Source organism: Eretmochelys imbricata, chromosome 12 (assembly GCF_965152235.1).
Source record: "Eretmochelys imbricata isolate rEreImb1 chromosome 12, rEreImb1.hap1, whole genome shotgun sequence".
Taxonomy (NCBI): domain Eukaryota; kingdom Metazoa; phylum Chordata; order Testudines; family Cheloniidae; genus Eretmochelys; species Eretmochelys imbricata.
In genome coordinates, this window is record NC_135583.1 from 22949754 (window position 1) to 22976955 (window position 27202).

The window sequence follows — 27202 nt, forward strand, 5'->3', positions numbered from 1 at the left end:
TTTTAGGGCTTGTAAAAAGTGATAGATTGGCAGCCCAAGTGCCTGAAGTCATTTCATCATCCACAGAACAGGTACAGCATGAGCAGCAGCAGCTTTCCTCACAGTGGACCCCAATATGCCTCAATCCTCCCTCATAGAGATCACCTTTGATTTCCGAGTACTAATAGGAAATAGTACATTATACCTCAAAAATTAGTTTAATAATAGTTCAGAGCCGGTCTCAATATCTTCACACTTCCTGTACACCTGTCTAAATCCAGAATACCTCCAAGGTGGTCAGTGGAGTTACTTCCAGATGTATGCAGCTGTAACTGATCAGAATAGGAATCATTATCTCTACTTCTAATGTAAGCAATAAATTTTAATACATTCAGATTTGTTAACATTTTTTAGAATATCTATTTGTCCCTATGAGTGGACATGAGATATTATAGGATATATTGATGCAAATGTCTAAATTACTTTCAAGACAATATCATTGTTTTTAAAAAATGAAGTGAATTAACTTTTACTGTGTAGCATAAATCCAAGACATATTTTCTTTTCCCGATATCTACATATCTATAATCCACTTTGTGCCAACAAGGGCTTTTTTGTTGTAGTCAGAAAATCATTTTAAATTTCTTAATTGGTGATGTATATATTTATTGTATATTAGAACGTCACTTAGGTCTCACGTATTTAAATTTTCAAAATAATTTTTCCAGATTTTCTACATTTATCCCCACATATATTTGAAGGTAAGAACCAGAATTCCTAAAGTTTCTCTTTTCAGCCAGAAGATGGAGTCACTGTATTCCTATCAATGTCTTCATCACATATACTATTATCCTGTCCAATATCTATAGTTATAGCCAGTTTCTCTCCACACCAACATCATCAATAATCTGCTTCAGGATTACGAGGAAATGGCAATGTACAGCACAGTGCTGATTTATCTGTTGAAATATGCTCTATTAAATTGCTTGTTTTGTCTTTCTAGTTTATATACATGCATCTTATAGTTTACGTATTTCACTTTTCAAGAGATGATTTGATGCTAAAAAGTTAGTTGACAGTTAAATGTACTTTTTAACCATGATCTAACCACTTGTCAAGCAGAATCGTTGCATATAGTACTGCGGCCAGATGATTCAGTGCAAATGAACAAAACAGTGCATCATCGAGTCCCAACTTCTGGCAGTTGGAGGTTCAGGGACACCTGGACAATGGCGTTGCATCCCTAACCATTTTGGCTAATGGTCACTGATGGACCTATCCTCCATGAATTTATCCAATTCTTTTTTTAACCCAGTTATATATTTGGCCTTCACAACATCCCATGACAACAAGTTCCACAAGTTGACTGTGTGCTGTTAGAAGTACTTTCTTTTGTTTTTTTTAAAACCTGCTGCCTATCATTGGGTGACTGCTAGTTCTTGTGAAGGGGCAAATAACATTTCCCTATTCACTTTCTGTATACCATTTATGATTTTATAGACCTCTATTATATCTCCCCTTAGTCATCTCTTTTTCTAAGATAAACAGTCCCAGTCTTTTCAGTCTCTCCTCATATGGAAGCTGTTCCATACCGCTAAACATTTTGTTGCCCTTCTCTGTACCTTTTCCAAGTCTAATATATCTTGTTTGAAATGGGGTGACCAGAACTGCACACAGTATTCAAAGTGTGGATGTACCATGGATTTATATAGTGGCATTATGGTATTTTATGTTTTATTAGGAACCATTAGAAAAGAGACATAACATTCTATTTTCTGCAAATTTTACCGTGTCACTGTTCACCCCCCTTTTCCAGATCATTTATGAATATGTTGAACAGTGCAGATCCCAGTACAGATCCTTGGGGGACCCTGCTATTTACCTTTATCCATTGTGAAAACTGTTTATTCCTTTGTTTTCTATCTTTTAACCAATTACTGATCTCTGAGAGGACCTTTCCTCTTATCCCAAGTTTCCTTGCTTTGCTTAAGAGCCTTTGGTGACAGATCTTGTCAAAGGCTTTCTGAAAGTCCAAGTACGCTAGTTCAACTAGATCACTCTTGTCCATGTGCTTGTTGACACCCTCAAAGAATTCTAATAGATTGGTGAGATATGATTTCCCTTTACAAAAACCATGTTGACCCTTCCCTAACAAATCATGTTTATCTAGGTGTCTGATAATTCTGTTTATTATAGTTTCAACCAATTCACCAGGTACTGAAGCTAACCAGACTGTAATTGGTAGGATCACCTCTGAAACCTTTTTAAAAATTGACTTTACATTAGCCACCATACAGTCATCGGATACAGAGGCTAATTTAAGTGATAGGTTACATACCACAGTTAGTAGTTCTGTAATATGATATCTGAGTTTCTTCAGAACTCTTGGGTGTATACCATTTGGTCCTGGTGACTTGTTACTGTTGAATTTATGAATTTTTCCAAAACCTCTCTTGACACCTCAGATTCAGCACCTAAAAAGAATGGCTCACATGTGGGAATCTTCCCCATATCCTCTGCAGTGAAAACTGATCCAAAGAATTCATTTAGCTTCTTTGCAATGACTTTGTTTTCCTTGAGTGCTCCTTTAGTACCTTGATCACCCAGTGGACCCAATGACTATTTGGCATGCTTTTTTCCTTCTGATGTACTTAAAAAATGCTATTAATTTGAGGAAAAACTAGCTAAAGACACAAACCCTTTCTTGGCCTGCCTTATTATACTTTTACACTTGACTTGCCAGAGTTTTTGCTCCTTTCTATTTTCCTTGCTAGGATTTGACTTCCAATTTTTAAAGGATGCCTTCTTGTCTCTAGCCACCCCTTTTACTCTGCTGTTTAGCCCTGGTGGTATTTTTCGGTCTTTTTTTACGTGGGGCATACGTTTAGTTTGAGCCTCTATTATGGTGTTTTTAAATAGCCTCCATGCAGTTTGCAGGCATTTCACCCTTATGACAGTTTCTTTTAATTTCCATTTAACTAGCTTTCTCATCTTTTATGTAGCTCCCCTTTTTGAAATAAAATGCTATTGTGGTTGGTTTCTTTGGCATTTTCTACCTGTAATCATGTTAAATTTAACTACATTATGGTCGCTATTACCTTTTAAGGGAAACTGGAAAAGAGGGTAGGTGGTGTCTCCCCACTGTTCAGAAGTCAGGAGCCCCAACCCTCCTTTGTCCATTTACCTTGGGAGATGCCGCCCATAAATTCACTTTCAACTCTTGTCTATAAGGGAACCAGCTTATCTCTGTAATGAGCACCTGCACTGAACATTTCCCACGTTCGTTATCAGCTAAATTGTGACATCTTGACCCTATCTCCTTATCTACCTCACTAGGTCCCTGATCTGCTGTAGGGAAGACAAAAAAAACAAAAACAAACAAACACACACACACCCCTTCTTGACCACTCTGGCAGTGATGGAGGGAAGAATTTCTTCCCAGCCCCAAAGACAAGACATGACTGGCACAATCCCACAGTAAATAAAACTCAAAGGTGGGAGGGTAGTTACTTCTAGTCCATGATTGCTGAGAGAGAGTGTTCCCTCTGGAATGCATGGGATATAAGTGCCCTCCATTCCCCTTAGTGCACATGGGGAGTTCACCTGCTCTGGACATTTCCTGTTCCCGCCCTTGGGGTCACTCAGATAAATCCATCCCCCTTTTTCATAGAATCATAGAATATCAGGGTTGGAAGGGACCCCTGAAGGTCATCTAGTCCAACCCCCTGCTCGAAGCAGGACCAATTCCCAGTTAAATCATCCCAGCCAGGGCTTTGTCAAGCCTGACCTTAAAAACCTCTAAGGAAGGAGATTCTACCACCTCCCTAGGTAACGCATTCCAGTATTTCACCACCCTCTTAGTGAAAAAGTTTTTCCTAATATCCCTCCCCCACTGCAACTTGAGACCATTACTCCTCGTTCTGTCATCTGCTACCATTGAGAACAGTCTAGAGCCATCCTCTTTGGAACCCCCTTTCAGGTAGTTGAAAGCAGCTATCAAATCCCCCCTCATTCTTCTCTTCTGCAGGCTAAACAATCCCAGCTCCCTCAGCCTCTCCTCATAAGTCATGTGTTCTAGACCCCTAATCATTTTTGTTGCCCTTCGCTGGACTCTCTCCAATTTATCCACATCCTTCTTGTAGTGTGGGGCCCAAAACTGGACACAGTCCTCCAGATGAAGCCTCACCAATGTCGAATAGAGGGGAACGATCACGTCCCTCGATCTGCTCGCTATGCCCCTACTTATACATCCCAAAATGCCATTGGCCTTCTTGGCAACAAGGGCACACTGCTGACTCATATCCAGCTTCTCGTCCACTGTCACCCCTAGGTCCTTTTCCGCAGAACTGCTGCCTAGCCATTCAGTCCATTTTTCCTCCCTTGTAACCCAAATGCAGTACATATCCTTAAAGGAGCCCCATTCTCTTTTTCCTGCTGCCCAGGAGAAGAGTCAATACATTCCATTCACTATTTTCATCTGAATGTCACTCTTTGGATCCAATCCTGCTCACACAGAAGTCAACAGCAACTCTCCCTTTGACTTCATTAGGAGCAGCATCAGTCCCTATGTGTGGTTTACTAATCACTTCACTCTTCCAGCTCAAAAAGGGGTAGCACACTCTTATTGCAGCATGGTGCATTAGAGATTTTTGTAGTATAGAAATACTTAAGTTATATCTCTTGGAAACTAGCAGCGTTACATCCAACAGCGCAGCAAACAAAAACAGAGTTTTGAAAAGAGCAGAAAACAAGTAATGGAGAATTTGTGCTTTCCATGTGCTTTGGATACAGGTGTGACAAGGAAGAAAAGGGAGTTTCAAACTTCATTTGGGAGTACTTGAAAAATAGCAACCTTCCAATACGCTATACCAGGTAACATCAGCAGCTCCAGTAGTAAATAACCCACCATTTACCAACATACTAACTATTAGCACTTCATGAAATGAGTGATCAATCTTAAAAAAAAGCTGGTTCATGAGCTACTAATAGCACAGAAGGACAACTAAACAAAAGGTTACTGTAGTCCTATAAAGGGAATTATAGAATATCAGGGTTGGAAGGGACCCCTGAAGGTCATCTAGTCCAACCCCCTGCTCGAAGCAGGACCAATTCCCAGTTAAATCATCCCAGCCAGGGCTTTGTCAAGCCTGACCTTAAAAACCTCTTTTTCCTATAAAGGGAAAGTAGTGGGGGCAAAAGATCTATCTTGCTTTAAGATTAAACTCGATAAGTTTATGGAGGAGATGGTATGATGGGATAACATGGTTTTGGTAATTAAATATTCATGGTAAATAGGCCCAATGGCCTGTGATGGGTTTTAGATGGGGTAAGATCCAAGTTACCTGGGAAAGAATTTTCTGTAGTATCTGGCTGATGAATCTTGCCCATATGCTCAGGGTTTAGCTGATCGCCATATTTGGGGTCGGGAAGGAATTTTCCTCCAGGGCAGATTGGAAGCGGCCCTGGAGGTTTTTCGCCTTCCTCTGTAGCATGGGGCACGGGTCACTTGCTGGAGGATTCTCTGCTCCTTGAGGTCTTTAAACTACAATTTGAGGACTTCAATAGCACAGATATAGGTGTGAGGTTTTTTTTTTGTAGGAGTGGTGGGTGAAATTCTGTGGCCTGCGTTGTGCAGGAGGTCAGACTAGATGATCATAATGGTCCCTTCTGACCTAAATATCTATGAATCTATGAATTTTTATAGACCCTTTTAAATCTGCTGATGCACTTGCGGAGTAAATGTATCAGTGATGAATTAAAAAGTCTATACTGAAGTAAACATTTTAGTGTATTTGGGAAGGAGGGACAAGTTAACAGAGATTCACATTTTTCAAGGGCAGATGAGGTCATCTACTTCTTTGTAGCTGTTTTTCTTCCTGTAGAATCTTCTAAAGACTTTTGCTTACTTGTTTTATCTATAATGTATGATACACCCACTCTACCAATGGGTCAGTGGGATCTCCCAGGTACGAAAGCACCTTTTCAAGAGAAAACCACAACACCAGTAATTTTTTCTGATGGGGGAGTTCCTTTGAAGTTTTTATATGAGAGGACTTGAAAACTGTATAGTCCCACTCTATGAATCATTGTTTCTAAAATGGATTTTATTCATTGGAGCAAATTTATTATTATTTATTGAGTAGATGTCATTTTTAAGACATTGCATATAAGTTCTCTGTATGAAATTCATTAAAATGAAATAATTTCCTTCAGAAACTGTTATATAGTTCCTCACTCCTTTTGGCTGTTGAGAAGCATGGATTATATGAATTGCACCACCCACAGAGTTTCCTTAAATTGAGACATTCATATTGTGCTTTCATCCAGAAATATATGGGCCTGTAGCAGTTAAACAACCTAATACCATATGGGTTATGTAAATAAAAGAAAAGTGTGAGAGTACTGATGTCAATATGTCACCATCATTGTCATTTCTCATATTTAATTATGTTGTTCTTTAACAGAGACAATGAGTAATTGACACCAATAGAGTTGGGCCAGTTAACACCAAGTCTAAACATGGCTGAAAGCTTTTTAGAACAAAAGCAATCTTTGTGAATAGTATTTTATGAACCATGCCATTATATTATATTTCCACAGTTATTTGAGTGGTACATAACCATTCTAAAATTAATCAGTGGTTTAATCCTTAAACACAAGCAAGGTATTTTCAGCAATCATTCACTCCCTGACAAACTTGTCCCTGACAATATTTCCTGCTAGTCTATGACAATCTGTTCCTGAATTCATGCACTTTCTGGCAGCAACAAAATGAGCAATCAGAAGAGAAATCCCAATGAAAAAAAAAAATCAGGATTTTCTCAGTAATAACTGCAGGGTACATTTTCTTGCCTTGTTTCCCTCTGTGTTTGAAAGCTGTTAAGATTTAATGGATGGGGTTCAGTTTTCTTTACATTGCTGTACTTTAAAGTACAAGCAAGCAAACCACCACCCAAAATTCACACCAGTATGTTAGTGAGGTCTCAGTAAAATTTTTCATTTCTTCTAGGTTTAAATTTACACATATCTGAAGCATATTTAAGCATAGCAAGACAAACACTGTTTACAACTGAGCATGTTCATAGAATTGTAGAAACGTAGGGTTGGAAGGAACCTCCAGAAGTCATTGAGTCCAGCCCTCTGCACACCAGCAGGGCCAGATAAACCTAGACCATCACTGACAGGTTTTTGTCCACTGTTTTTAAAATGCTCCAATGATGGGGATTCCACAACCGCCTTTGGAAGCCTATTTAGTATTTAACTATCCTTATATTTATGATCCCTTGCTGCAGATTAAGTCATTACTTCTTGCCCTACCTTCAGTGGTCCTGGAGAACAGTTGATCACAGTCCTCTTTGTAACAACCCTTAACATATTTGAAGTCTGTTATCAGGTCCCATCTGTCTTCTTTTCTCAAGACTAAACATGCCCAGTTTTTTTAACCTTTCCTCATAGGTCAGGTTATCTAAACATTTCAACATTTTTGTTGCTTTCCTCTGGAATTTCTCCAATTTGTCCATATCTTTCCTAAAGTGTGGCACCAAGAACTGTACACAATACTCCAACTGAGGCCCCACCAGTGCTGAATAGAATGGGACAATTATCTCCCATGTCTTCCATACAACACTCCTGTTAATACAGCCCAGAATGACATTAGCCTTTTCCACAATTGCATCACATTGTTGAATCATTCAATTTGTGATCCATTATAACCTCCAGATCCTTTTCAGCAGTGCTACCACCTAGCCAATTATTCCCCATTTTTCAATTGTGCATTTGATTTTTTCTTTCCTAAGTGAAGTACTTTGTACTTGTTGATATCAGACCAATTCTCTAGTTTGTCAAGGTAATTTTGAATTCTAATACTGTCTTCCAAAGTGCTTGCAATCCCTCATAGCTTGGTGTCATCTGCAGATTTTATAAGCACACACTCCACTTCATTATCCAATTTATTTATGAAAATATGGACTAATACTTGACCAGGACATAGCCCTATGGGACCCCACTAGATACATCCTCCCAGTTTGTCAGCAAACTATTGATAACTATTATTTAAATACAGTCTTTCAATCAGTTTAGAGTAATTTCATCTAGACCACATTTCCCTAGTTTGCTTATGAGAATACCATGTGTGACTGTGTCAAAAGCTTTACTAAAATCAAGATAAATCATGCCTTATTACTTCCCCCTATCCAATAGGCCAACAACCCAATCAAAGAAGAAAATTAGGTTGGTTTGACAAGACTTGTTCTAGACAATTTCATGTTGGCTATTCATTAAACCCTATTTACCTACAGGTACTTACAAATTGATTGTTTAGCCATTTGTTCCAGTATCTTTCCAGGTATCACAGTTAGGCTGATGGGTCTATAATGTCCCAGGTCCTCTTAGTTTCCCTTTTTAAAGAAAGGTACTATATTTGCCCTCTTCCAGTTGTCTGGGACCTCACCTGTCCTTCATGAGTTCTCAAAGATAATTGCTAATGATTCCAAGATTGCTGCAGCTAGTTCCTTAAATATGCTAAAATGAATTTAATCAGGCCTCGGATGTCAGGACCAGGACATAGGCAACTGGTCCTACTCATTGGAGCCAAAGCCCATCCTAGTCATTCAAGCTAAGGGTCAAGCCAAGGCTCAGAGCCAAACTCAGGAGCTGGGAACCAGAGCCAATGATCAGAGCCAGAAGGTAGGCAAGGGAACAGTAGCAGTAGAGGGCAGGAAAAGACTGGAGCAAGTCTGAGCTAAGAGCAATCACAGCTGCCAGCATAAGCATTGACCAGCCAATGACCTGCTACACCTGCTGCCAGTGAGCTTAAATGCAGACCTGTTACTTCCTTTCAGGTAGTTGGGTGGGTTAGCCAATCAGTTGATTCTGCTGCAGCCCGGCCAAGTTCATTAACCTGCCTGAAGGTTGAGCCAGCTAGCTTCAGGCTCAGTTGAGGAAATTCAAACTTATGTTTCCTGACGCTGCCAACTTGAATATATTTAAACTTACCTAAATATTCTTTTACTGGTTCTTTTCCTATTTTGGCTTGCATTCCTTCCTCCTTGTTGTTAATATTAATTGTGTTGAGTATCTGGTCACTGTTTACCTTTGTTAGTGAAGACTGAAGCAAAATAGGCATTAAACTCAACCATTTTGATATCCTCAGTTATTAGTTCTCTTTTCCCAGTAAGCAGAGGACCTACATTTCACTAGATGTTTGCCATTAGCTACAGTACAATAGAATGGGTAAACTGTTAAATGCATAACAAAGATACATTTGTTCCACTGTCAGATATATGTTCAGGAAGATTTCACTATAACCTAAAAGGTTCTGTAGTTTGATTCATGAAATGTTAGTTATTTAGGGTATGTCTACACTGCAATTAAACACCTGCAACTGGTCCATGTCAGTGACTCAAGCATGCAGTGGTGGGGCTTCTGGGATGTTTAATTGTGGTGTCAACACTTGGGCTGGAGCCCAAGTTCCAGGACCCTATGAGGGGGGAGGATCCCAGAGTAAGGGGTCTAGCCCAAGCATCTATACCACAATTAAACAGCCCCAAACCCCACAAGTCTGAGTAAGCTGACATGGGCCAGCTGTAGGTGTTTAATTGTAGTGTAGACATATCCTTAGCGGAACAAACTTCATTGTGTTACTTTCCAAAAAAAGACATTCACCCACATCTGTAGTTCAAAAGGCTGCATCTTTTATAACAATGTTACCAAAAGTCAGGATGGTGATTCTACCCAAGTTAAAAATAGAACGTTGCTATTATTTTTATATACTGTACATAGGAGTAAATTAACTGTCTGGCAAATCTTTGCACACGGTTCATTCTACGGTATACATAAAAGGTTTAGTCTGTTAGCTTCTCTCTGTCTTTATTTTTTTGTAGTTAATACTGTTGTTTGAGCTGTCTGCTACCTTTGTTTGTGTTAATACAGCTAAAATTGTTAATATAATACCCCAGAAGTAAAAAGCTGAACTACTAAACTCAGCATTTTTTATTGTTGTTGCATTGTCGAAGCCCATACATATAGTGTGTGTAAGGAGACGAATGCATTATTGCATCACATTCTTAATTGCACCTCGCTCTGCAGGATTCCATTGGAAACTCTGCATGTTGTATCTTTATAAGAAATATTATGTTGGGAGAATTTAGAGAAGCAGAAAGCTGGTAAACAAATAGCCATTACACAGAGAGATATTATGCATTGTGCATTAAATAATCTAAATCTTTCAGAAGATTATCAAGATTTTTAGTAAACCAATTTTAAAGACACTGACTCATCTGCTTATTATATCTAGTACAGTAAGTGCCTTTACTTTGTTCCTGAAAAGGAAATATGCTATCAGCCTTAGTTACAGATATCGCTTCCATGCATCTAAAAATTATCAAGATCTTATTTCAGCCAAAGACACACACCCATTTGGATTTGAATATTTTTCAGATTCAAAATTGGAGGGTAGGATGGAGAATCTCCCGTCTGGACTATGTTGGATAGGTAATCGAGTGTGTTTACTGCGGATGGAGGACAGAAAGTGGGACATGGAGTGCTCACTACTTGAATAGCTTTTCCAGATTGTTATATGTCTATATTCTGTCATTCTTAGATAATTACAAGGATACAAAGGTTTGGCTGAATGGTGTTAGAAGGTACATGCACACCTATAGAGGCAGAGAATCTCATTCAGAGATCTGTTTGGATTTTTCACTCAAAATTGGTATAGGAATGAATCACAGGCATAGCAGTTATTTGCAAGTTATTGATATGCTATGTAAGGTTCTGTCTTACCTCAAAGGAATTTTCTCATGAAAAAGGCATTAAATCAAGGGCCCAGATCATGTCCCCCAGATCTGTGTTTTGATGCCCTCCTTCCCTCCCATGTATGGATCTGTCTCTCCAGCACCACAGGTAAGTGGGAGAGGGTCAGCCACTACCAAGGCAATGTCCCCTCCCCTCCACCTCAGACCCTGGAGAGAGGTCTTTCCTGGGTCAGGATTTATGTTGCAAATGAGGATGGAGACAGGGCATGCCTGGAATGGGGGAGAATATGACCATCATGCCACCACCCCATTGAAACTTGTCAGAAAAGATAATAAGGCATCAGCTATATTACTCTTTCCATGGCCTTGTTCCAGACTAGGAAACTGTACTTTTCATGGGAACATACCAGTTTCAATTAACTTTCTTTGGGAAGGTTTCTCAGGTCCAGGATGAAATTCCTGGTCAAAATGAGATAGATAGATAGATAGATCCATCTCAGAATAGCCAATACCCTGGTGGCTAGTGCACTCAAATGGGAGACTCAGGAGTAGGAGACCTAGCTTCAAGTCTCTGCTCTGCCTGAGTCCTGGGGGTGGTTGAGCCAGAAATGGAGAAGCAGAAATGAAGGAATCCTGAAGGATGGACCAGAAGGGGAGATAGTCTCAATGCTTTAAGTGTGGAAAGATCAGATGCAATAGGCAGGTCTGCCCCTTGAAGAAGAGGGCTTGCTGTCAGAGCTTCCCTAGGGATCCCCTAATATATAGAGTTTCGGTGAGTGGAGGGTGCTGTTGCAGGTTGTATTTACTCGCCTGGATTTTCAATAGGGCTTGTGGGCCCTCCCCTTTTTGCTCACTGAAGTCAATGGAAAATGGAAAAGTCAATGGGTTTTGGATCACACTCCTTATCCCTAGCTAGATACCTCTGCAGGATCTGAGCCAGATGAAGAGAGTTCCATGAAGATAGCTGACGTCCTCTCAGTCGATACAGGATGGGGTAGATCCACATATGGTGAGATCCTCCATGCAGTTTATCTAGGGGAGATATTTATTAGTATATTTAGTCTTATAGGATAAAATCCTGCAATCTTCAGTCCTTACTCAGGCAAAATAACACTGCTTTGATGCAAACAAGAGTGTTGCCTGTACATGGATATTCTATTCTGTATAGGTTCTTATACAGCACTCATCTAGTATCTGAGCACCTATCCAGGGTTGGCCCATAATTAGTAGAAGACACTGTCAGACACTATCGACACCAGTGCAGAACAAATACATAATAAACGGAAAAAGATTTATAAAAACAGAGAGAAATATTTGATTTACCTGTAGTCTTTCCCCCTGTCCCCAACAGATAGCTAAGTCAAACAAGCTCTTTATTTAGCAGTTTGCAGATGCAAAATGAATAGCTTCCATAAATCAATTTAAAAAATTTATTTTGTTGAAGAAATAACACTTTAGTATAAAACAAAGAAATGCATTTTATTTAGTTAAAATCCTGCAGCCAGTACACATTTATTTGTTCTTCAATAAATTGACAACATATTAGTCATCAAAGATTGTTAAAATGTATTTTAGTGATTCATTTGGAACTCAGAATCCTCAGTTTGATTCTTAGCACACAAATGTATAAAATATTGCCTTAACAGTCTGCCCATTAGTGCAATACTAGAACAGACTTGCTTTGCTACAGTAGCCGTTTCCTACACATTTCAACTGTGCAAAGTGCAAACACTCAGAACTATCAATACCTGCAGCTGTTGAATTCCTTTTTATGTAGTCACATTCTCTATATTATAACACACACAGAATGTACTACATAGAGAGTTTCTCTCCCCTTTTTGCTGCACAATACCTAAACATGACTGCACACTTAGCAAGTGGATTAAGGCGTGTAATGATAGTATTCTTTTTGTGAATGTGGTATCTAGACAGAGTAGGCTGTGAATGAAATTGCATGGATGTTAAGGGTTGGGATTCAGGAGGACTAACAGCAGTGTGTAGGATAATATACCCTTTCCTAATCATCACATTCATCTGAAAAGTGTTAGATCTATATAACAAAAGCTGAGCACAAGCCAATGATTTGTCAAAACACTGCAAAGAAACCACAATATTTATGTGGAATATGCATTGAGACAGCTCCAGTATACTGTATTATCACACAAATTTTGCTGTGAACTGTATTTAAGATCATTGAAATGGATCTTTTACATCATTAACCCGCCCCCCAGCACTCCTTTTTCTTCAATACCACATAGCCATCCTCTAGTTATAAGTCCTCTGGTATTTTCCCCCTCCCCATTGCAGAAAGGCAGGCAATTCATGAAAATCCAAGCCTGAACAAAGCAGGTGGACTGGATGAATCATCAGAAAGGCTTCATTTATCCATTTTCTTCATCTTTGATTGTACACCTGTCTTGCGTCACCACAACAACTCTCATATCAGAAAGGTTCAGCGGCCCTTCTTTTTGTCCTCCTTTAATACCAATTCTCATTGGCTATTGGGTGACATAGACCTTACTCTCTCATGCACTGTATTTGTGCAGCAACTGTGGTATTGATCTGATGAACACCACAAACTCAGGTTCAAATAGATATAGATAATTCAGCAAAACAGGCCCATTCTGAAATTACTATTGCTATCAAGGGGAGATTAATTCCCTTCTGATGCACTCCTTTCAGCAACTCTCCTTTGATTCATTGATATCAGAGGACAAATTAGTGCAGTACATAGTCAAACACTATGATATTAAAATTGGACATTGTTCTGCCTCTGATATCTGAAAATAAAGTAGCAGATGGCTTTTTTATTAAATGACTTTCATGTCAGAGCAAAAAGCAGAACAATCCAAGACATCTTTTTGCTGGAAGTTGCTTACTTTTTTGGTTCTATATCAGGATCAAAATCTTTGATGTAAAAAGATATTACATTTTACAAGAAAAGGTCAAAACATTTAGTGCTGAGAAGAAGATAACAGACTTTACAACTTCATGTGTTTTGGCTCTGTAACTTTAGAAAGCAAAATAACATTATGCTGAAAGAGATGTGGTGAAGAAGCAAATGCTGACCAACTCATGCATGAGTTTTTCAAACTAGATTTGCCACACATATTTAACTTTAACAAAACTGCCATTTTATTCATAAAAGTTACTAACAAAAATAATTTTTATTTCCCAGTTAGCCTGGTTATCAGGGCTTAATCCTGAGCCATTGAAGATAATGGAAGTTATACCACTAATTTTAGCTGGGGCTAGATCAGGCCATAGGAGATTGTAAGACCAATGGACAGTATTCCAAGTCATTTGGTTTCTGTGTTGGCCCTGAACTTGCTCCCACTGAAATTAATGGGAATTTTACTATTTTTACCATTGACTTCAATGGCAGCTGTATGGAACTCAGTGTCTTCCTTGTTCAAATGATCTTTTCCTATGATATTGACAAGGTGTTGGTAACACTTCTTCCATCACTCTGTCACCACAGCTACTGGATTCTGATTTTAAATTACATTAGGAGGTTTGAAGGCCCATACTCACCTTTAGAGACAAGTTCCTCCGCATAGGAACAGGTCATTCTGCAGCTGCCATTAGGTGTCCTCCTACTGTGATGTCATGTTCACCCACGCATACCTATAATGTACACTGGAGGAGATTGTTAACTCAGGAATATGGCCTATTAGCATTGATGTGGACCCAGCAGCAAAATAAGGACAGACTCATGCATGGAATTAAGCAGCAGGCTGCAACTTTTTTAAAACTTTTGGCACAAGGGAGGGGCGCTGCCAGCGCACCACCTAGACTCTCTTATACCACGCATTTATTAGGTCCAGTGCAGATGTTACAGGGTTCCTTACCACATAACCCATAACTGGCGCTAGGGTTATAGGTTAGAACGTAAGGAGCCCTGTCGCTGGCACCAGGGTTACAGGGTTCCTTGTCATATAACCTATAACGCAGGATAGGCTCTCCTCGACCTCCTCTGCAGGACTCAGCTCTCTCTTATTAGTGTTTTTCAGTTCACCTCATACAAGCACCATAGTGCAATCTCTTTATCGTGAAAGTGCCACTTACAAATGTAGATTTTTTTTGTTACATAACTGCACTCAAAAACAAAACAATGTAAAACTTTAGAGCCTACAAGTCCATTCAGTCCTACTTCTTGTTCAGCCAATAGCTAAGACAAACAAGTTTGTCTCCATTTATGGGAGATAATGCTGCCTGCTTCTGATTTACAGTGTCACCTGAAAGTGAGAACAGGCGTTCGCTTTTGTAGCCAGCCTTGCAAGGTATTTACGTGCCAGATATGCTAAACATTCGTATATCCCTTCATGCTTCAGCCACCATGATCGGAACGGGGTGCGAAGAATGCTTTCAGAACTCTTAAACGAGGAACACTCCGCTGGGGAAACTACAGAACCTGAACCATCAAAGAAGAAAATCAACCTTCTTCTGGTGGCATCTGATTTGATCATGAAATGAACATGCATTGATCTGCGCTGCATTGGATCATTACTGAGCACAACCCATCATCAGCATGGACGCATGTCCTCTGGAATAGTGGTTGAAGCACGAAAGGATATATGAATCTTTAGCACATCTGACACGTAAATATCTTGCAATACCGCCTACAACAGTGCCATGTGAATGCCTGTTCTCACTTTCAGGTGACATTGTAAACAAGAAGCGGGCAGCATTATCTCCTGAAAACGTAAACAAACTTGTTTGTCTGAGCGATTGGCTGAAGTAAGACTGAGTGGACTTGTAGGCTCTAAAGTTTGACATTGTTCTATTTTTGAATGCAGGTTTTTTGGTACATAATTCTACATTTGTAAGTTCAAATTTCACGATAAAGAGATTGTACCACAGTACTTGCATTAAGTGAATTGAAAAATACTATTTCTTTTATTTTTACAGTGCAAATATTTATAATTAAAAAATATAAAGTGAGCACTGTACACTTTGTATTCTGTGTTGTAACTGAAATCAGTATATTTAAAAATGTGGAAAACATCCAAAAATATTTATATAACTATAACAATTTATATAATTATAACAACTCTATTATTGTTTAACAGTGCGATTAATCATGCAATTAATTTTTCTAATCACGGTATTAATTTTTCCAGTTGCGCAATTAATTTTTTTAATCGCTTGACAGCCCTAGCTGGACCTAATCTCCATATCCAATTTGAGGAATCTTTAAAATTGTGCTAGGATGCAACTAGGGGACAAATTCTGAAGTCTATTCTCAATTTATAATCCGTCTTTACTAAGTCGAGTTTCAGTGCATGTTTTACCTCATGAAGGACTGAAAAATAAACTGAGTTAAGAACCTCAAGATCAGGGCCAAACTTTGGAAACAAATAGTGATTATATTATACAAACTCAGTGGAGTTAATTCATTGAAGAATGTGGTTAGAATTAGTGTGTGTGGACATGGGAAGGTAACAGAGGAGGTAGAAATATCTATATCTATATATCTATATTGACCTGAAACAGACTAGTCAGAGTATAGAACTAAAAACAGATTCATACAAATTGACTGCTTGGAAAACAATAACACCTGAGTACAGAAATCACAAGACTATTGCCAAGTGCATTAGCGTGCTGCAATAAAAGCCCTCTGAACAGGACACTCTTTCCCACAAGTTGGATTTTGCATCACTGAGTGCCAGGTTAGTGATTTGTTCCACATTAATCACAGCAGCCTGTTAGTCCTGTGTCTTAATATTCAGGGCTAGCAACTAGAATCCCTCCTTACACTTTCCACTTAATTTTTATGTATTTCTTTAATTTTTAGATAATAGGTCCAATCAGGCTCCCCTGTTGCACTTACCTAACACAAATAAGCCAGATATAACAGACTATTTAAACCTTCTATGGAGTGGACTATTGCTTGGAAAGGCTTTGTTATTATTTTATCTATACCTTGTATACCATTCTCTGCTAAGAGAGGAAGTTTTATTTGCCCTTTCTAGCATGCTGAGTTCAATATGACTTTGTAATTTTTAATGCACACACTTGATGTGGAGCAGATGTGAACAATTACAGACTTGTTTAGAAGACTTAAAAAATTACAAGTTACTTAATAACATTCTCAGAAACGTATTACACTAAGGAAGTCCTAGAGGCCCAGGTCGAAACTGTAATGTCACCAGGTTTTTGTGAGTTTAGTCTCTTGTGGAAGTTATTTGGTTGATAGATTCATATCACTTTTGCCATATCTATTCCAATGATATCCAAGCCATAATAAAAATATATATGTAGAGATTAGAAAATACAGGATAAATCTTTACATTAGTTGCTTTATCCCCTTACCTTAGAATATCACATATTCCATTTGAAAATACATAATTGTACCAATTATGTTCCATACAGTGAAAGCTTCTTCTCACAAGATAAAAACTGATTTGCGGAGTTCTATCAGCAACTGCTCCATCATCAGGCTAATCAGAACTATTGACCAGTTGAATTGTGGTGATAGAAGTCATACTGTATCTTAATGGCAACAGTACAAGTCTTGGCTATTCTAACAACAATCAGATATTTTGTTTTGTTAACAAAAAATAAGTGTGTTGCTAAGCTTGTAAACAAAGACTTGGGAGAAGAGTAGAGGGTTTCAAAGCACACAGCAGTAAACCTTAGTGTTTATTTTCTGAAAAGCTGCAGTACTCAGGTCCCTTTCAGCTGCTAAAAGATTGAAGAATGACTTGGAACAAAACAATAACGTCAGAAGGACTAGGAAGTACACACTAGGCAGTCATAAGAACATCATTTGACTTGTACTGGCAATTGATTTCAATGGAATTGCAACTACCTGTCAAGGTCAAGAGTGTTTTCTTCACAGTATGAACCTCTGTGCCAAGCATAACTATGCAATGATCATTTGTTTTTTAATAATATGTCCAAATAGCAGACTAAATCTGATCATGGAGATACAGTACTTAAAGTTTTGTCCATTTTTAAAATAATTTTCTTAATGTCCTAGATAATATTGTTACTGTCACAGAATAGTTTTACTGAACACTCTCCCCAGAAGAATTCAGTAGTACCAATACAGATTTCAACTTTAGTCTTTGCTTTGCAATATTTAATTTAAAATTATTCCACTAAATAATAAAGCCAACTTTATCAGACACCTGATTAATTTATTTTCCAAATTGTTTGGTTCAGTCCCTGAACCAAAAAAACCCAAACAATTATTTGCTCAGCTGTAATGCTGAGTGACTCCTACAAGGGGTTTAATCTCCTGTTGGAGTAGAGTGCACCCAGCTTATTTTGGTCTTGTATATTTATTAATAGCTCCAAGTATGACTATTATTTTTTATTTCTACCATATGATATGTGTGCAGTGCTCTACAGACAAATGGAAGACACATCTCTGCCTTGAGATGCTGACAATCTAGGGGCCCGACTCTGAGCGGTGATGGAGACTCTCCACCCCTGTCTAATGTACTCATTTGTAAGCACATAACTCATTTTAATCCCCGAGTTACATGTGTTCCGCACAGATTTGGTGTCCCTCTCACTTTTATTACTGAAAATTATTTACATCATAAATAAAAAATTGTGAAACAGATTACAGGAAGGAAGAGAGGAAGGAATCCCACATAATTTTACATTTCCTACAGGAATAATATTTTTGTATCACTCATTTTGGTTCTTTGGTAGCTTAGGTAGCATTGCACCTACAATTTAAAGGCCCTAGATTAGACATAGCACAAAAATGAGTGACAAAGGGAGGTACTAAACTAAAACTCACAAGTTGTCGTGCCTCAAATCCAGGTCCCACTGAAGTCATAGGCAATACTCTCATTGGCTTCAATGGGTTAAGGATTTGGCCCGAATGGCAAACATGCTTTGTTAGACATACAATTCAAAAATAAAAAGAAACTATGCTTAACATGTAGTAGTTGACAATAATTAATCATTAATGTAACCCTTCTGCCACGTGGAGCCAGCAACAACCAGGGCGGTGTTCAATATCTAGGCATTCCTTTCCATCAATACAACACAGAACCGGCTTGAGCCTCCACCCAGTAACGTGGGGAAATTACACCACCCCTGGAACCTCTGAGAGGCAATACTTCCCCACTCGCAAGCACAGAGTCCAAGTGTAGAAAATAAACTTTTAATAGAAGGAGGGAAGTAACTCAGAGTTAATTTGGGAAAACACCGCAAACAGGGTTCATAAACATACACCATGAGTAAAAGATCACACCCAAGTAGCTTGGGCAGTGCCCTTTTCCCCTCAGGTTCTTAAGTCCAGGAACCCAAAAGTCCCTTTCACATGCCTGACCCTTCTCTGCACCCCATTCACAGTTGCTGTCGTTGGTCAGTGCAGACCCAGAGTTCAGAGGCGCATCTGCAGAGTTCACCTCCCAATCTGGGTGGGGGGGTAAAGAGGCATCTTACTTGCTCCTCTGGCTGCTCACCAGCCACCTGCTCATTGCTCTTGCTGTGCCCCTCCACCAGCCACCCAGCTGGCTGCTCGTCGCGCCTCTCCTCAGCCACCCTGCTGGCCGCTCATTCACCAGCTGACTGTCAGTCACCTTCTGCCTCTTTGCTGTGACCTCTGCACATCAGTCTCTCAGTGATTTTCAGCTCTTTTGCAGGCTGGGCAGAAACACTGCCCCATCTCGCGTAATTTCAGCTCTCAGTGATTTTAGTTCTTAGCAGGAAGGGCAGAAACACAGTCCTACCACAACTGGTTTTAGCTCTGATTGAGCGATTAAAATAACAAGAGACTCCCAATTAAGCCTATTTATCTCTATTCTTTGAACAGTCAGGAAGAACAGGTAGGTTAAGCCAGTCTAGAGAGGAGAGGGGAGGGGATGGGATGGGGTGTGCAGCCTTCTGACCAAGACACCAGGACTCCTGTCCCCACTCATGTTACTTTCACGGGGCTCTGACATTCGAGCCCCTGCTTAATGAGATTCTTTCAACTGAGGGTGCCCCCGCTCATTTGGGACCAGTTAAGCAAAGACCTGTTAAGCAAAGACCTGCTTTCCTGTGTTCTTACAATAATTACAACATTGGTAACCATATTTCACTACCCCTGCATTCAGTACTAAGATAATTTGTACCCAACACCAGCCAAAGTCGATCCTTTGACACAGCTGTAAATGATGAATATGTAAACAGAGCAGGAGCAAACTGTATTTACATAAACACACCCACAGTCTCTTCCCCTCCCAGCTAGCTGTCAGGGGAATGCAATGGCTTCTACTTGAGGAGTTACAGGAAAGCCTACTTACAATGGAAAAGCATGGGAAAGGAAAATAACGGACCATATGGCTGCAAGGCTCCCCATTCAGTTAAAAAAAAAAAAAAAAGTCCTTCATGTTGAGAAAACAAAACATGACATCAGAAGAAACTGATTAATAGTGGCTCATTTCTAATTAAATGTACATCATCTATAATTTTGACAAGTTTTTAAACTATATCTTGTTATTTAAAAAAAATCCTGTTGGGAGTCTAAGCGCTGAAACGGATTTGCAGAAAAATATATCACAGTCATGTTGGTAATTATATTTTTTTCACATTTGTACATGAAACTATTTTTAATATGCTGTTTCCCGAATACTGTTAAACTGTTTTAACCAATAAAACTTTTGACCTCTGATCCAAATATGTGTCAGTCTTGCTGAACAGCAATACATGACTGACAATGCAACACTACTGACACAATTAGTTGTGTCACAGCACATTGTAATTGACATGTCAGCAAGAAACTGTAAAAAACTTTGTAAAAAATTCTTTTAAACTTTTTTTTGTAGTTTCTTCTATCTAAAGTAACCTAATAATAATGTGGTAACCTTACAGTTATAGAAATGCATATTGATTATGTACTGAAAACTGACATAAGCAATATTACATCATCCAGTATACTGGGTTTCATACAACTGTTTCATTACCTGCAAGCTTCCTAGTAATGAGTATGCTATTTAAGTGGGGTTTTTTAATTTTCATGTTTCTTGTGTGGTAATTCTCCAATAAATTTCTCTGACTTCCAGCATAAATAAATTTCATTATTCCTCATTATTAAAAGAAACAAATACATTCGCCTTCACTGAAAGGATGTCATATAATTAGACGACCTTCCTACATAAAATCATGAATGAAAAAGGGCCTGACAGCTTGCAGGAAAATAGTTAATCAGACATTAGGACATTAAATACAGTTAGTCAAGACACTAGACATTATTGTACTACCAAATGCTCTCACAAACAGTCTTTTACAATATGAGAGATCAAAACAGACTTTAGTTTTACTACACCATTAGACAAGTCCAAGCTTTCCAACAATTTATCACTGATTTCTTCATTTGGTTGTTTTAAACATGCTTTTAAAACATACTTGATAAGTAGTAAAAATTGTATACAATGCAAATGACATTTCAGATAAGTTTTATTGACTTAATGCTCTGGTAATAAAATTATAACAATCAGTATTATTTTGATTTATTGCAAATTTTACTTTCATTTTTAATGGACTTGGTGTAAGACAGAGTTGAATGTAATGCTGCTGCCACCTGAAGGTCACTACTGAAAAGTGTGGTGGTTCATTTTTGTCTACTTATATCTTATGAATGGTGGCAAGATTAAGTAACTAAGGAGGAAAGCACATTGTGTGCAACATGGCATTATGTTGACACACAGTGGTTGTTCCATGATATTATTTGCAACTTGTGGTACAGATTCCACATGCACTTTTTGATGAAAGTGACATTATTGTGTGTGCATGTGTCAGTGCTCCAATCATTTCGGAAAGCTGTTCCAGCATTTTCTTTGGGAGCCAAATGGCGTTCTGGCATTTCTGACCATTTTAACGTAAACTAATGCTAAAAATACTGGGATTTTTGTAAGAGCCTTTTTTTTCAAAAATCCTGTATCATGCAACAGACATCGATCAGCAGATGACATGAAATCATGGAAACAGTTACCTGAAGGGACAGCATAGGCAGCAAACCATAATATGTGGGATATATTTTCATAGACTATGAAGAATATGGTATATATAGCATCTTTCAGGTGTGCAATAAAAAAGTATGTTGTTGTTATAAGATATTCTTGTCAAAACTGTGTGTTCCAGCACTTCTTTTTTAGAATTCAAGCACAGGTATGCGTGTGCATATCCATGCAAGGCTTAAGAGAGGGTGAATCTCTGGGGAGGGGAAAGAAATATTAATATTTAGAATAGGAAGCACCCTGCCTGCCCATACAAAAAAATAAGTGCACAATCAGCTTCTGGGATTTACACACAATTAGGCAAATCTTGGGGTCCTTTCTTACATTTTATCCAGGCAAACTTACATGGAAAGCAACAAGAATTTACCTCAGTAGAGATGGAGTAAAACCTGAGTAAGGACCTAAGGATTTGGTCCAATACTTTTCCAGTTATTTTCTTCAGAAATGGAATATGTTGTTGAATGTATACTACTGATTGTATATATTGCTTATTAAAGGGGCAGTAGAGATTTCGAAAGGAACATAGTCCCCAATGTACATTGATTTACGGTAGAGTTCTATAAGTTCTCACATTCTGATTTGGTGATAAAGTTAAAGAATATTTTTATAAATAGAATTGGGATGACTGATTTATTTGGTGCTATGAAAGATTTTAGGAATATATGTTATTGTCTGTCTGCATATGCGTATGTAGACCTTCCAACTGTAAATATAGGGGCACAACAGCCAAGCCATAGTTAAGGTTGCATCTTGTCAACTATGTTGTGTAGGAACTAACATATGTAGTTGTTTTGTAATGAATAATGTAGTATATAATAGTGTTAGATTATATTGGAAATGGATTTCTTGAATAAAAAGTGAGATTTCTCATTTCCTAGTGATTTGTTATTTTGGCCTTTACATATACTTTTTGCAAATTTTAGAGGAGGAAGTTATGGCGGAGTGGGTTGTGTAAATCTGATGGGATGACAGTAATTGCTAAAGGATTATGTGGCAATAAGGAATTAGATCGATATCATAACTGTACATTTCTAGACTTTTAAAATGTTGGATATTTTTAAAAGGTATAGAATTTTGGTATAGAAAATATAATATTGTGGGGATAGCTGTATTCCACTGAAACTCACTTTCATCCTTAACTCTTAATCATACCTAAAGATCTGGTCCCTTGCCCTTCAAATTACTTTTTGAACTTTTCCAAACATACCAGAAAAATTCTACCCTGGATGAGATTCGGCATGTACAATTTCAGAGTAAATGGTTTGTCTGGGGGGAATGTTGGGGTAGGGATGTTGAAATCATTGATTATAATGGGAAGCTAACTTCAGCCTTAACTATGAACCTGCTACTGCTACTTTGTAAAATATAGAGAGGATACATAATCATGCCATGTAGTATAAAATGGTGTAACAGTTTTATTGGCATGAGTTTGGGACAGATGCATTATGCAAATTAATCCAAATGAGTATCAGCAAAACCTTGATACTACACCACACAGCATGTATTCTGATTATGCCTCATGTTCTAGAAAAATGTTTTAAATTATATTCACTGAGACAATTTTTCATAGCCTCCCTCTGCAAACCAGTGTTCTATTAGTTACCATGGGCCAAATTCTTTGATGCACAGAGCAAAGGATAGAGGAGCCATCAGATAGTCCATTACAGCTCCTTGATTTTCCGCCAGGCCCAGGCCCAGACCCTTTGCAGATCTGAGATGCCTGTAGGCTGTTCTAACCTGTGCCAAGGCAAAGGTTCTCAAGTCAGGTAGGATAGGGGCAGATTCCTCTCTCTTTATGCTGGAAATGGAGGGTGTGGAGCAGGACAGAGTCTTGCCTTACGAGCCCACCTATACAGTGCTCAGAGACAGCCATCAAATCCTCTAAATATTATCTATAGTACTAATGCCAATGGGGGACTTGGCATATCGGAAGAAGAGACTATCAGAGCTCTTCTCTGCAGATCTTAGAGGAGAATAAAATGTATAAAATACTCTACATGAATCCTGAACTTAAATTCACATAGCAAAAATATTTGCCCTGGGAGAAAATTTCCCAGAAACACAAGCTATTGAAAACTTACTATAAAAGAAGGATTCTTGAAGCTGTTGTTATTCTGAAGAAACGGCAAACAACTACTGAACACTTGTGGTGCGCGCGAACACACACACGCGCATGTACAAAGGGCCGAATTCAGAGACCAGGCTAAGAAAGCTTATGTCTAGAGGTACTCCAGATTATTATAATTTACATCTCCTGTCTCTCTCAACATGTACATTACATCAGTTTAGGATCAATAAGAACTACTTACACTCCTTTCATCTCACATCCACTTACTTACAAGTAACTCATACATACACATCTATTTATGTAACACTTCTGATTTTTGCATCCGTTTATCTAACAATGTCTATATGAGCTTAAGGTGGTGTTTACCATTATGATTTGCTAGCATTGTACATCCCCTTTGTACTCATTGTGCCACATTCGGTGGAGCTATGCCATTTACATTAGCTGAGTATCTGGTTCAGTTTGCACAGAAGTAAATGGCTACACAAATAATACTGATTTGTCAGAGTTAATTACTGCACCTGTTAGCATTACAGAAGATTCATAAACTTTGACTTAGTGCTTAAAAACATTTACAAGAAGTCTTCAAGCAGATAGTTAAGGCTAAACTTGTCTTAAAGTGGTCAAAAGTCTTCATTCCTGGAATATAGACTCTGGCCATCAGGAAACCATCCAGTTTAGTCAACTACCTTACATTCAGTTCAGTGACACAGGCATGGTAATCACTGAGCGTGGTAACTAATTGGAGATTCATTGATATATATGTCTGAAAAGTGGACTCATTAACTGCAATCACTAGAAGAGACATTTGGTTCATCTGGAATGCTAGAATGCCTTCACAACTTGAAATCCTGTTTTCTCTTAGCCATCCCTTTATTTTCAGCTTCCATTCTCGCTTCATGCATATTACTGCATACATCTCACTGCTTGCCCATGTCCATTTAGAGCTAGCTGTAATTAAAATGCTGATTAACCAAATCCTGCGGTACTTATTCAACTTTAATTGAGTCCTTATTTAGGCAAACTGTCACTGAAGTCAATGCTCAAGAATTACACTAGTCAATGGGAATTTACCTGAGGAAAACTGAAAAAGCACCTCAAGATTTGGCCCAATGAGAATAGTTGAGACCATTCAGTACGTCAACTGCACCTTCAGAGAAACACAGTATTTTCATCAATGGACGAGTGTTTCATTTGTGAAATGGACTCTAGGACTGTTTGACCCCACACAGAGGAGTCACAGTTAACTATGTATACAAGGAAATCTTTGATGACTAATGCCCAGCTCTGACCTTAGTGGATGCTTAGCCTAGTGGAATCTTTGACAGCAGGAGTTTGTCTCCTCAGCCATTTTCAATGAAGAACAAAGTACCTATGGAGATCTTCTAGAATATCAACATATGCAAGTTAAAGTTAACCTTTTGGCCCCAATATATGATATTCTGAAGACTAAATATTTGACAGTACCCAATGGTTATCCTGGGATGGACCCAGGTGTGGCAGATACATTATCACATCTCGACCAGAATCTTATTTCTTGCAGCAGATAGTTTGTGCACTAAATATAAGATGATCCAATGTACTGAGGCCCAGAAGTATGTGTAATTTTTATTTGACTACAAGGAACTATTTTAGATTACCATCATAGCCATCCTGAGCAGGAAACTTACCTCAGTCTTGTGTATTCTGACCCGGTGGTTTTCAACCTTTTTTCATTTGTGGACCCCTAAAACATTTTGAATGGAGGTGCAGATCCCTTTGGAAACCTTAGACATAGTATGCAGACTCACAGACCACAGGTTGAAAACTGTTCTGGCCTATACTTATAGATATTGTGACAGGGTCGGGCCAGATAGCTATAGGAGAGTAATAGAAGGCAGATATATTAGCCCCAGGCTAAGTAGGTCCCTTTTCCCTGGGTAAGATAACAGGGAAGGTGCAAGAACAATCAGGAACCTTCTGGAGACCATTAAGACAGGCTGATTAGAACACCTACAGCCAATCAAGAAGCTGCTAGAATCAATTAAGGCAGGCTAATCAGGGCACCTGGGTTTTAAAAAGGCGCTCACTTCAGTTTGTGGTGTGCGTGTGAGGAGCTGGGAGCAAGAGGCACTAGGAGCTGAGAGTGAGAATGCGGACTGTTGGAGGACTGAGGTGTACAAGCATTATCAGACACCAGGAGGAAGGTCCTGTGGTGAGGATAAAGAAGGTGTTGGGAGGAGGCCATGAGGCAGTAGCCCAGGGAGTTGTAGCTGTCACACAGCTGTTCCAGGAGGCACTCTAGACAGCTGCATTCCACAGGGTCCTGGCCCGGGATCCCACCAAATCCTCCCAACTCCTGATCAGACACAGGAGAAGTCGACTTGGACTGTGGGTTCAGAAAAACAGCCAAGCTGAGGGCTGCCGTGAAGCTCCAAGGCGAGCAAATCCGCCAATAAGCGCAAGACCCACCAAAGTAGAGCAGGAACTTTGTCACAATATCAACAAGTAATTTTAAATCATGTCTAGTGTGCCAAATTTCAATGTTCTGCAAATCCAAGCCATCAGGATTCAGGAATTATTTTAGGACATAAAATGCAATAGAGTTCTCCCTTGCAACAGAAATTAACATATTTTAGTCTGTGTTGATTGATTTACCACAGGAAGGGAGTTACTTGAAACGATACAAATAGTGAGCAACAAAATTAGTAACAGGAATATCAGACAGACATAGAAATCCAGGGCTTCTAACTCTTTTTAGGGGATCCCGTTTTGTATGTGAAATATTCAGATAAATAACTCAGAAGCTTGGCTGTGATCCCAGACTTACCACAGCTTATCATTCCAAACGAATTCTCGTGTACGTGTAAAACACACATTGAAGGCAGCCATTAGGGCATGCGTCAATGGCAAACATAACAACTGGGATCAGTCTGCACCAGATATAACATTTGCACTACACACAGCTAATTCCTCTTGAGAACGCTGAGGACACTTCTGAATTTCCACTGAATGAAAATAAAAAGAGAGAGAAAAAAACCCTTAAGTGGTAGTTTTATATCATTGCTGTATACTTCTTTGTCCATATCACTCCTTGTATTTTATAGGAACTAGTAGTGGGTCCCATTCCACATCCTTTCAATGGGACTATTTTCTTAAGTAAGTATGGACTATTCAAAGTAAAAGCTGAAAATCTGTGCCCAATATCTGCAATTGTGCAAACTAATATAATGATAAAGGCATTATGAGTACTCCAATATGCTATATCATGCATGAGTCCCTATACACTGCCCATGCTATGCATTGTCCCACAATATGTTGGTCCTGCTCTCTGTGGAAATATCCCTAGACCAAGTCAGCAGTAAAGATTTCCCTGTCATGCCTTTTAATTCTTTCTTCTGCAAGACAATTCTGTTCCCCCAACATGCATGTGTGCACACAAACACACACACAGC

The 27202-nt window shown here is 38.8% G+C and overlaps 1 long non-coding RNA gene across 4 annotated transcripts in view; it reads right to left on the minus strand.

Annotated features, from left to right (window-relative positions):
* The window catches only part of LOC144272694 (uncharacterized), a 144862-nt gene that overhangs the window by 103555 nt on the left and 14105 nt on the right, over nucleotides 1-27202 (minus strand). For 3 of the 4 annotated variants that reach the window (XR_013347632.1, XR_013347631.1, XR_013347634.1), the window contains exons 2-3: nucleotides 14268-14372; nucleotides 11654-11765 (exon numbers count right to left, since the gene is read on the minus strand). This is a non-coding gene — a long non-coding RNA (uncharacterized LOC144272694). The remainder of the gene's footprint in view (nucleotides 1-11653; nucleotides 11766-14267; nucleotides 14373-27202) is intronic. The other variant, XR_013347633.1, reaches the window with a different exon arrangement.